Source organism: Canis aureus, chromosome 4 (assembly GCF_053574225.1).
Source record: "Canis aureus isolate CA01 chromosome 4, VMU_Caureus_v.1.0, whole genome shotgun sequence".
NCBI classification, from domain to species: Eukaryota; Metazoa; Chordata; class Mammalia; order Carnivora; family Canidae; genus Canis; species Canis aureus.
Genome location: NC_135614.1, coordinates 77386982 through 77399103, shown reverse-complemented (window position 1 = coordinate 77399103; position 12122 = coordinate 77386982). Strand labels below are relative to the sequence as shown.

At 47.1% G+C, this 12122-nt stretch overlaps 1 protein-coding gene and 1 long non-coding RNA gene across 4 annotated transcripts in view; one reads left to right on the top strand and one right to left on the bottom strand.

The window, feature by feature from the left end:
* The window catches only part of PDZD2 (PDZ domain containing 2), a 358446-nt gene that overhangs the window by 162644 nt on the left and 183680 nt on the right, over positions 1-12122 (top strand). The window lies entirely within an intron of this gene.
* LOC144313037 (uncharacterized) lies at positions 2320-10431 on the bottom strand. Of its 2 annotated transcripts, none has more exons than XR_013378714.1 (5): positions 9008-10431; positions 4274-4331; positions 3612-3697; positions 3098-3175; positions 2320-2559 (listed from the first exon to the last, which is right to left on the bottom strand). It is a non-coding gene; the product is annotated as an uncharacterized LOC144313037 (long non-coding RNA). The 2 variants fall into 2 exon arrangements; XR_013378713.1 differs by having other exon boundaries at positions 3098-3180; positions 9008-10427.

The window sequence follows — 12122 nt, the reverse complement described above, 5'->3', positions numbered from 1 at the left end:
GGCAGGTAGTCTAGTACAGGGAATTAAACATCTCAGAGAGGTTTAAAGATGATGGGAGACTAAAGTTTTAAATTTTTTCATATACAACTACACAAAAATCATTTATATATTCTGACTGCAAAAGGTGGAATGCAAGCAAATGTTGCCACCAAGTCTGGAGAACGGGAGATGGAAGGACTTGTTTCCTCTCTCCTCACTTCCCTTCCCATCCCTGCTCTTCCCTTCCTCTCTCTCTCCTTCTCCCTCACCCTCTCTCGTTTCTGGTTTCTGTTAATGTGATATATGCTCTATCCAGGAAGGTAGGCTTTTATTCATGGATTTCTAGTTCTTGTAACCGATATTACTAAACCTGCTGAATGAAGTCTGCCAGTAATGACTGTATGTCCTTTTTGTTTCCACCATCTTTTCCGATCCATGGACTTGATGAGAGTTCATTTGATTGGACTCCAGGTTATGTGTGGTTGTTGCAGGGGTGAGTGGTAGACAAGGGATGAGAGATTGAACAAATCCTCCCATCGTCTTCTGGCTCTTTGGCTGTATTATTCTTTGGAGTAGGGATTAAAAAGAGATAAGTGGGCATTTGCAAGGTAATAGCAAGTCAATCGGGAAGCCACCAATAAGGAAGAGCTGGTCTTTGTCTAAGTTCTTCAGCTCTCCTAGGACCAACTTTAACAGCACTTTCATTGGGCACAGGCCTCTGGTAATAGACTGGATTTCTTTCAGAATTCCTTTCCCTGAGCATGGATATTGGAAAGTTCTGGTTCTATGTTAATTAACTCCCACCCAATCCCTGCCATGGCTAGACCACACCCTCAAGTCAATTATTTACTAGTAAAATGTCTTAGGATTCATACATTCACTTACCCATTTATAAATAGGTTTACTCAACAAAGATTTACTGAATACCTACCATCAGCACAATACTGTAAAAAAGAAAGAGGAATGGAAAGATATCTTTAATAAATTTTTAATAGCATATAGGACGGTTCTTAATTTCACCACTATTGCTGTTGACATTTTGGACTGGATAATCCTTTGTTGCAGGGGCCGATCTGTATACTTTGTAAAATGTTTAGCAGCGTCACTGGCCTCTACCCACTAGGTGCCAGAAGCACCCCTCCCCAGTTATGACTATTGGTAATATTTCCAGACATTGCCAAATGTCCCTCGGGGGCAAAATAGCTGGTGGTTGAAAATCACTGGCTTACAATATTAGGCATCATCCTCAACACTTCATATACATTTTTTTATTTAATCTCTCCTCCCCAATAAGCCCATAAGGAATATGGTTTCAATAAAGTGTAAGAAAAGTTAAATTATTTACTCAGAGTCCCATGAGTAATAATTATGGCATTTGGACTTTAAATCTAGATCTTTCTACAGACTACATCCCCAGACTTCCATATAACTGTCCTACCCCCAAAAGAATTTAAAATCTAGTTAGAGAGATGTGATGTGAGCTAGGTAATTTACAGTTGTGTTCACTGCAGAATAAGTGATGTGAACTCAGAAGAGAGAGGCAACAGTGGGCTACGGTGGGGTGGGGGTGGTGGTGGTGGTCAGGGAACACATCCTGTAAGATTAGAATGCTCTTTGAATATTTGTGGGTAAACAGTTTGATTGGAATAGTGATTTTGTGCTGAGAAGTGGTAGGAGGTAAGACTTGGACAGGTAGCATTGGGTAGCACTTAAGAGCATAGCACTGGTTCCAGGTGGAATTTGTTTGAATTCTGGCTCCTGTACACACTAGTTATGTGACCATGAACTAATGAAGTAATCTTTTAGCCCAGTTTCATTGCCTGTAAAATGGGTTGATAAGGACAATATATGTTCTTAAGATTGTAATAAGGATTTAATGAGTTAATATGCAAGGGGTCTAGAACAAAACCCAGCATCCAGTAAGTGCTCAATAGATGTTGGCTACTTAGTGCTTCGATTCTGTTGGACTTCAAATAGTTTAGAATCTATATTGTAAATAGTGGGGGCTTTTGAATCAAAGTTTATAGGTACCACAGTTCCCCTCCCTGTATTTATAGCAAAATTACAAATTGGTTATCTTTGGGTTGGAAACCACCTCTGGTTCCATCAACCAGAGTACCAGTGTCAAATTGTTCAACGCCCCCGTGGGGGCTTTGGCCTTGAGGCCTCAGAGACATCTTCCTAACAGAGATTTAAAGGGGGAAAGAGGCAGCCTGGGCATCTGTTCAGACATTCATTCACTCTTCTGTACATTCAATCAACATTACTGAATACCTTTTTTATTCTGGGCATCATGTTTCTATTAACTACATCTGGAACACCAATAAGTCACCACTCTGCCCATGTGTCAGCTGCAGGTTTATTGGATAGAATTGTCATTGTTTAGTTTTAAGACAATTCAAAGTTATTTCTGTGGCTTGGGTTAAAATCTTGAGGTTTCTTCTCATGCTTCACTTGGTGCCACTGCTGGGGTTTGTATTTATGGAGATCTGATGGCCCTGGATGTGGTTGGGGATCTTCTCCTGGGAATTTCCTCTTTCTTCCTCTCTCTAGCTTTTTATAGCTACATAAGGTTTAGATCTGTTAGCAAACACATGGATAATTATGCCCCTCTCTGTTTATAGACTCAGGATAAATTGTCCTAATGGGAAAATATCTGTCCTTTGTAGTAATTTGGATCAAGGCGTTTAATTTTGTGTGTGTGGTTCGTTTGCCTTTCTAAAAATCATTTTGATGTTTGTTTCACTCATGAATCATCTATTGTTGATATACAACAGCACTTAATAAACCCCATTAAAAATCTTTTCTCAATCTAAAAGTAGTTGACATTGGAAAAATGTGTGACCCATCCATATGCTTTCTCACAGATGTCGAATTAAAGAAAACAGTTGGATTTTAAGACTCAGGGGACCTCTGATAAGAGACCCATAGAAATAATCCACTAGAGTCTGCCCACCAGCATGCTGGAAAAACTCAATTGAGCTCGGTTTGTTTCAAAGCATCACTGTCATAAGGCATTTGTATTCATTCATTCAACAGTCGTGGAAGACCTACTATATGCAAGGTTAGATTACAGATGAATAGCTGAGTGTTTCTAAGTAATAAAATAGAGGTAAACCTTGATTGGATTCTTCAGCTTTGTGAGAGACAGCAATGTATGCCTCTGATCAGAAGGCAAAGTCAGTCCTTTCCTCTGCTACACTGGAAAAAAAAAATCATTGTACTCCTCAGGTGATGAGGTGATGTAAACCTGTAGAAGTCTTGGTTTTTAAGCAATTTGGGCCAATAAGCATAAATGCTTCTTTTTGCAATGTTTCATCCCTCCCAAGAGATAAAAATACTTGACGAGAGGCAGTGGTATAATAGTTAAGCACACCTTTTTTTTTAAAAGATTTTTATCTGTTCATGAGAGACAAAGAAAGAAGCAGAGACATAGGTAGAAGGAGAAGCAGGCTCCCCAGAGGGGGAGTCCCCGACATGGGACTCAATCCCAGGACCCCTAGATCACGACCTGAGCCAAGGGCAGACGCTTAACCGCTGAGCCACCCACGGGCCCCCAAGCACACCCTTTTGAGTCAAACTAAATGAGTTTGAATTGGGAACTCCAACATTTATTAGCTTTGTTACTTAACCCTGTGGTGACTCAGTTTCCCTTTTTTGCGACTCAGTTTCCTTGTGTTAGAATAAGGCTAATAACTATTCCCACTTCACAGGGCTCCTGAAAAAAGAGAGAGAGAGAGAGAGAGAGAGAGATAATCTACATAAAGTGCCAAACATAATTATAGTTAGAGCTTACCAATTCATAGCTGTTATTATCATTAACATCATCATCAACTAATATTTGTGTGCCCACTCAACAAAAAGCAACGTTGCCTATAGAGAGAAACAATATAGAGGAGTGAACCTATGAAATATAGTTATCATCTACTCAGTATCTAAAATTGGACATGTTTTTGGAAATACCCATTCCAATAAACAAAGGTCCAATGGGATGTGGGCCTAGGTTTGTGGGGAGGATTACGTTCTTGCGGTGCCTTGCTTGTGAGCATGGAGCTCAGGATCTTTGCTCCCACATTTAAAGGAGTAAAGACAACCACTTTAGCCCTAGAAGGGAACGAAAGGAAGGAGTCCGCTTAGCCCGGCTTCTGCCGAGAAGCCCAAGACTATCACTCAAGAGGGAGTCTGAGAGGTGGAGATTGTACAGTGATGGCAGTGTCCGATCAGCTACCATTAGCATCAAGCAAGCCTTCTTCATGTCTGACCCAAATTTTAATGTTGCATTTGTGTCTCTTACCTCTTCTGTCTCCTGTGAAGATGAAGAACAGCTGGTCGGTATCCTCTTTATAATAACCCTTCAAATGGGAGACACTGTTAAGTTTGCCTTTAAGCAGTTTTTACTCTAGACTAAACAATTGCAAATCCTTTAACCTTCCCCCAAAGGTTCTATTTTCTGTCTCTTTAATCATTTTGGTTCTCCCTTGGAACCTTTCCAGTGTCTCCCCATCGCCCTTAAAATAAGGGGCCTCACACTGGACATACCACCCTAATAAGAGTCTATCTGCTGCCAGATTCTTTATTATGGGGGAGGAAGAAGTAGGGAGAGGCACTTCCCTTTCATGTCAACCTCCCGCCAATGTGAACTCGCCCCAGTGTTGTGTTGCCTATTCCTTATCAGTACAATACGCAGATTCATATTGAATGCATGGTCGGCTGTGATCCTCACATCTTTGTTTTTCTCGAATCTAGATATCAAGCCCCATTTGTGCCTGTCATTTTGATCATCACCCCTCAGGACACTACTTTGTAATGAGCCTTCCTGCTGAACTCTAAACTCTTTTTAATGAACCATTTCCTTCATGTGTGGAAGCCACTTTGGATTCTCTTAACATATCAGCGGTTTCTGCTCAAATTAATATTGCTTATAGACTCCGGGCGTACACACATAGCAATTGTAAGTATTACTTAAGCCAGACCTAGGGTAAAATTGGAGGCCGCTTTTTAAGCACCCCTTTGTTTACTGAACCATTGATCTGTTTTCCAGTCAGCAGTGAAACGGGTGAGGGAAAAGACCAAGCACGTCGTATCTTTCTAGCCTGCTGATGAGAATGTCATATGCATTCCAAAGCTTTCCTGAAATTAAGTTATTATACAGATGTGCTCAATTTTAATTCCTGGCATATACACACCCTAAAGTGGTCTTAGACAACGATGTCGGTGGGGGAGGGGAGAATTATTTATTGGTAGTCGACTTAAAATCTTGGATTTGCTTTAAATAACATGGGTTTGCACATCATAAATTACATGCCAGATTGATGGGAGTCGAGAAAGTTAGAAGTAAAGCATTAAGAAACTATCCGTGGGGGGAATCCCTGGGTGGCTCAGCGTTTGAGCGTCTGCCTTCGGCCCAGGGTGTGATCCTGGAGTCCCGGGATCGAATTCCACATCAGGCTCCCTGTGTGGAGCCTGCTTCTCCCTCTGCCTATGTCTCAGCCTCTCTCTCTCTGTCTCTCATGAATAAATAAATAAAATCCTTTAAAAAAAAAAAAAGAAAGAAAGAAACTATCCATGGGGAAAGCAATCAGAAGAAAGGATGACTTCTGAAATTATTAGAAAATCAATTTGAACCTAATTCCCGTACAACTTACCAGATACTGAGATGCCACATAGACATATGCTAAGGAATCTACAGGCACTACCACCCCAAAGCAAATAGAGGGCATAGGGAGGGGGGTGAGGAGCCAACAGTTTCCGAAGCCTTCTAATATCTGTAGTCCAGACACTCTAAGAGTTTTTATATACTTGGCTTTTCCTAAAATCCTAAGTCTAACTGGCTCCGACCCAGGAATCGCAGTATTTTGAGGCCCGGCTTGCAGAGTCTGTTCTCACGGGACACCTGTAGCGTTCTGCGAAACTCCGCATATCATTTGCTGGTTGCAATTACCCACACCTCCTGGAGAAACACGCTTTCTCCTGGGGCTTCGTTGCCTTCCAGCACTTCCAAAGGAGGAACACCACCGCCTGGCATTCCCGCCTGTCTCGGGGTTTGCTGTGGTGCCAGCCTGAATGAAGCAACTGGGGGTAATTCCGGGACTGGGGATTATGAGGTTTAGCTACCAGGGTGCTCTGTGGGCCGCTTGTGAGCGAAAGCAGATTTCCAGCCTTGACATAGGTTGGCCCGTCCCGGGCTCTACTTTTACCCTTTCCAGTAACAGGAATGGTACTGAGAACTGAAGCCCTCTTTGGCCTCTTCCTCTATAATGAATTGCTTCGAATCCCGCTGGGTCTATCCCTCGCGAAGCTAATTTACTTGCAGGGGTTGCTGGATTTCTAGGAAGAGAACCACAGCTTAGAGGCACGGGTTTGAGGCAAGATTCTGGTGTGAACCCCAAGGAGTGGGATGAGTGTGTGTGTGTGTGTCTCCAGTCCCCGCAGGCACAGGGCTTCCTTCTGCTCCTCTCAACCATAGGTGGTCTCCCTACCTCTAGCTCCCTCCGGGACCTCCAACCTGGATCCCTCTGGAAGCCAGGTGAAAATGTGTTGTGAGCAGAAGTTCCTTAATGGCTTGAGGTTTGGCAACGGGCGAGTGCTCTTACTTTTCAACAAGTGGGAAGAGTGGAAAAGTGGAATAAAATACAATTGGAAGCTTAGAAAAATAATCTCTTGGTGCAATGAAATGCAGGGTGACTCCCCTGGTCTCCGAGAGGGGCCCTCCCTCCGCTTTCAGAAAAGCAAACACTCTTTTCCTGTCTTATTTGTATTCCCATTAATTTCAGACAGGAAGCCCTGGTGGGGGTGATGTAAACAGTTGGGCCTCGCGGGTCGGGGCTTCCTCATCAGTTTGCAGCTGGAGGGGCGGCTGGTGGACCGGGCCGCAGGTTTGGGGCGGGGGGCGCGGGAGCCCCAGGAGGTATAGAGGAAATGCTTGGGCTGTGCAGTCACCCGCGATTGCAATTCAGCGGTGGTGGATCTGGTTCCTGCAGCCGAGAGCCTGTGGCTGGAGGTTTCTGAAAAGTTTCTTGACATCCTGCCCGGCGTGATGGTTGCGATTCTGGTGCGGGGCTCGGGCTCCCCCGCCCCCCCCCTCCGCCGCCCCCTGTAAGAGCCCACGCTGCTGCCGGTTATGAAACGCAGCGGTTATGAAATGAACTGGTGTCGGGGAGGTGGAGCTTCGGGCGGCGGCTGCGGGGAGAACTTTTGACCGGGCTGGAGGGTGTCCGGGGAGGGCGGCCGGGGCTCCAGGCCCGCCCCCCACCCCGCCCCGGGCCACGACCCGCGCGCTCGGGGTCAGCAGAGCGGCCCCCTCCAGGAGCCAGCGGGGAAGGGGTCCTGGGAGGCTGTGCGCTTTGCACGGGGGTGCGGGGACCCCACTGCGGACCGCGGGCCGCGCGCTGCAGGGAGGGGGGCGGCGCCCCGGGCGCGGAGCCCGAGCCCGAGCCAGAGCCCAGCGCCCCCTCCCGCCCCTCCGCCCCGGCCGCCGCGGCAGGTGGGACGGCGGCTCCCGGGCTGCGCAGGATTCCTCCGCCGGCTGCTGCCCCCCCACCCCGACCCCGGAGCGCCCCCCGAGGCGACTGCACCACCGGAGGTAGGAATCCCGCCGTGCAAACGGAAACCTCGGACGCGCCCCCCCGCCCCCCGGCCCCGTCCCCGGGTTGGGGTGCGGATGGAGGCGGGGGCCAGCACCGTGGACCTGCAGCCCGGCCCCGCCACCTAGCCCGGCTCGTGGGGCGCTCGCGTGCCTTGTGGGTGACGTGGGGCTTGGCGCGCTGGGAGAGGGTTTGTGCCTTAGGAGGAGCGAGCGCTTGGAACTGGTGTGTGGGTTACCGACGGAAGGAGGCGCCCCGAGTGGGGGGGGGGCGAGGGACAAGTCTGGAGGGGCCCCAGAGCCTGCTCCTTGCAGCCGCCGGGGGTCCCTGGGGCGCGGGGGGCGCGTGTGCGGGGCGCGTGTGCGGGGCCCTCCGGCAGCCCGGCCGCCTGTCCCGCTGCCCGCATCCCGCGCCCGTCCTCTGCCGGGTGGACAGGGGAGCCCGGGGTAGAGCAAAGATGCGCCTGGACCAACCTGGAGCCCTCGGGAGGTTCCATCTCCTTGGGGACACACCTTTGCAGCAAACTACTAAACAGCCTGCTTGGACAACCCCCCTTCCTCGCCCCCTCCGCCCCCACTGATCCGCAGAATATGTGGATGTACTGTCCGCAGATCTACGGTCTTAAAGATCAAAGATGTTTGGAAAGAGAATGACCTTATCTATCATGTTGTCACCTCCCCCCCCCCCCCGCCCCCAGTTGACAGTCTGTAAATACTAGGGGTGGAATTAAGTCCCTCTGGTCTCCTGAGATGTGGGTAAGGAGGAGATGGCCACAGCTGTCACCCTGGGAACGTTTCTGGGAGAAAAGCTTCTGTGGATGTCACCAGGAAACACGTTTCATAAAAATAGGTCAGGCTGAGTTTGCTGTGGTGAGGGGCATGACATAAAGCGTAAGTAATGACATCACAAAAGGCAGGGCATGAGCGTCTTCAAAGGCACATGAAATGTAGTACTTTCAAACTTTGCTCGCCCGGAGGGTTTGGCTCTTGCAGATGAATTGGGGGAAAAAAGGTATACGGGATCTTTCCACCTCCGGTGTTAACCTGACCCTATATACTCACTAACCTACGGATTGAGATAGTAGCAATAGGATCTACCCACGGTTCATCGTTTTCAGGATCTCTAGCCAGATCCATCCCCCCCACCCCCGGGGGGTGCTGCAGTAGGACTCACAGAGAGGTGGGCTTTGGGAGAGGAGGCCTGTGTCAGGTGCTAAAAAGAGAGAAAGGAGTTCTCGGAGGGGGCCACACACAGAAGAAACAAACAGGATGTACCAGGGAAAGGGGGGGAAAAGCAGGTGGACTGAGGATTTCAGGCCCTGGCGCTCCTCTGGCCTTGAGCTCTGGGAGCCTGTGGGTCTGAGGGAGGACTACCCTGCCTAATCTAGCAGGAAAGGAAGACCTCGGAAAGAGCAACACAGTTTCCAGAAACCGCCTTCTGCTTACCTTCTTGCTTCTATAAATTGCCTGACACCGCACTTGGCCTGTACAGCTCCCTTTAATCCTCCCTTCCTGCTAATCTCTGTAAATCCAGGCAGGTCACAATTAGGAATTGTTTCCTTTGAAGGGAAAGAGTGACCCCATTCTGGCCCGTTTCCTGGGACGTTAAGTTCTCCTCTCAGCTGCTCTGCCTAGAGCTCGGCCCTGTGTTCTTCATCAACTCTTCTGTTTCCCAGAGGTTTCACCAAGTTCCTTTGCCTGCCTTCTAGAAGTAGGTTCTCATTTTGGAATCTGCTTGGGTTCTCATTCTGGAATCTGATTATTACCCGAGTTTTCCTTTCTTCCTTATCATAACAGTACGTGTATATAATTTTCAAAGCCTTCCCCTTCTCCCTCTGAATTTGCTGCTTTTGAGGCCTGCCACCCACCCATCATCCTGGAATCCCCTTTCTTCATCCTACTAGGCACTGATTTTGCCTCTTTCCCATGTGACATTCTCCTGTGTTCTAGACCAACATCTTCCTCGGTCTTTGTTTCTGTTCTCTTTCTGGTAAAACATGACTTCTAGAAGTTTCTGAGAAAGAGTATGTGGGAAATTAGTTTACAATCTTCCAAGTTTGATGTTTGATGGGGTGTGAAGGTTGGAAATGCTTTTCCCTTAGAATTTGGATTGCATTGCTCTTCCAGGTTCAATATTGTCACTGAGATGTCTGTCATTCTAATTCCCGATGTTTTGAATATAATTATTTCCCTCTACCTGAAAGTTTTTACAAATTTCTCCTTGTTCTTTGTAATGTCCTTTCTCTCTGTAATGAAATTTCATTATATATCTTGCTATGAGATTTTTTTTTCATCCATTTTACTTGGCTTTCAATACACCTTCTCAATCTGGAAACTCATGTTCTTTGGTTCTGAACAGTTTTCTGGAATTAAAAAATCATTTCTCTCCTCTTTTGGAACATCGATTTAGTTGGAAGGGGATCTTCATGGATTGAATTTCTAATTATTTTCTCTCTTCTTAAAAAAAAATTCTACTTCCTGGGAAATTTCCTCCTTTTATCTTCCAACCGTATACTGAATTTTTATGGCTGCCATCAAATTTCTAATTTCCAAGAGCTCTTTAAAAATCTCTGAAATATTCTTTTTATAACCTCCTGTTCTCGTTTCACGGATGAAAAGCTTTCCAACTCTCTGCAGATCTCAATGACAGCTTCTTTGAAGTGTTCCTCTATTCCCTGCAGTTTTTTTTTTTCCCTCAGATTTCCTCTTAGTTTTTGTTTTTGTTTTTAAATCTGGAGCTTGTTAAAAACTTTAATGTCTAATGATCCTGGACTGATCACTCAAAAGCTAACTGGAAGGTCTGGATGCGTCGATGGGGCTTATTCCCAGTAATAAGTAGTTCCTTCTTACTAAGAAATACACCTAGAACAGTGTTCCGGAATCTGGAACAACGCCTGGCACACAGTAAACTTTGCCTTCCTATTTACCAAGCAACTGAATGACGTAGGATCTTGCTAGGGCCCAGGTGTAGCAAGTATTAGAAGCTCCCCAGGTGATTGGAGTGTGCGCCTGAGCACCTGTCCTGTGACAGGGCTGTCTTGCTAAGCAGTTTGATTGGAGGGCCTCCACCTTCTGTAGAAGGTCTTTCCTCTCTGAGACTGACCAGGTGAAGAGAAATCCCCGTCACCGAGGGGACTTGGTTGCCTGTGGCATTCTGTGAGCCAGATTCAGGTAGGAGACCAGGAGTCTAACATCTGGCATGGAGACTTTCTCTTGTTCCCTTGTTTTTAGGGTGGCACCCCTTCCCTCAGCTGGCTTTGGTGTCCGAGGCCAGAGTTGCTCTGATTTAGCAGAACAAACCCGTCGTGGGATGTAGGCAGTCCCGTGGGAGGTAGGGCAAAGAGAGGAGGTTATGGGGGTCTGACAGCTTCTGGCACAGGCTCTTAGCCAGCCCTCCTGCCTTTGGGACCCCTGTCCGGTGGCCCCAGTTCCAGAGACTCTCTGTCTCTGGACTCTGTCTCTCAGACTCAGCTTTCTCTCATCTGCCAAGTCAGTTAACCACTGGATGGACCACTTCCCAGCTTCCAGAAACTTGTGGCAATTATTGCTTCTTCAGTTCTCTTTCAGACTTTAGCAACCCCCTCCCCCATGCTTAAAAAAATTCCTTTACTGTCATTTCAATCCGTCATGTTTACTGGGGAGTGAGTCTCTGCCTCATGCCCCAGCCTTGCCCTGGATCCCCCCTCTCAGTTCTTTCTGTATTTATCCCCCTCAACCACAGGTGTCCACTTGGAAGAGAAATGCAAATAGGCCACACTGTATGGTCTTTCAGCACTAATCATTAAAAATGCGCAAGTCCTGAATAGAGTGGTTATTGGACATTTATACTAGGTGTTAGCTTCTTCTCTGTCGGGTCATTAACCATGGGGCTTTGTGTGTGTGGAGTATCCAGCAGAAGCCATTTTTGAATGTGTTTGATGGGACTTACCAGAATTCTATCTGTGAGAATAACTGTACAGCGTGTTCACTCTTTTGAAGTATATTCCTGTTCGTTTCCTATTCTGGTCCTCACCAGAAGCCCACTGGGTGGCTTAGCGGTCATGTGGACTTGGGAGCACCCATTTTCTGAGATGATTAGCACATTCCAGCTGTGGTGCCTCCATTCCACACCCCAGAGACAAGTGGAGGAAAGAGTATGTGATCCAAGTCCGAGCAATGAGGTGTGAAGAAATGTCTCTCGTGGAGCATCTAGGGTAGATTTGCTCATTGTTAAGAAAAAGACACAAACAAATGACCCTTTTGCGTCCTTGGCACGTTGCTGTCTAGAACTGCTATAGGCATCTTGTCACCAGCCTTAAGATGAAGCCGACACACAGGAGAGGGCAGATCCCAGAGTGTCCTCAGGAAACACCAGGCCTTCTCTTGCAGATCCCAACGTGTGAGATGATTGATTTCCTCCTGGTTCAAGCCATTTTGTTTGTTTTGTTTTAAGTGATGCGGGGCTCGAACTTATGACCCTGAGGTCGAGGCCTGAGCTGAGATCAGAAGTCCGACACTTAACCGACTGAGCCACCCAGGCGTCCCCAAAGCCATTTTGAATCAGGGTTTGGTATCACTTGCT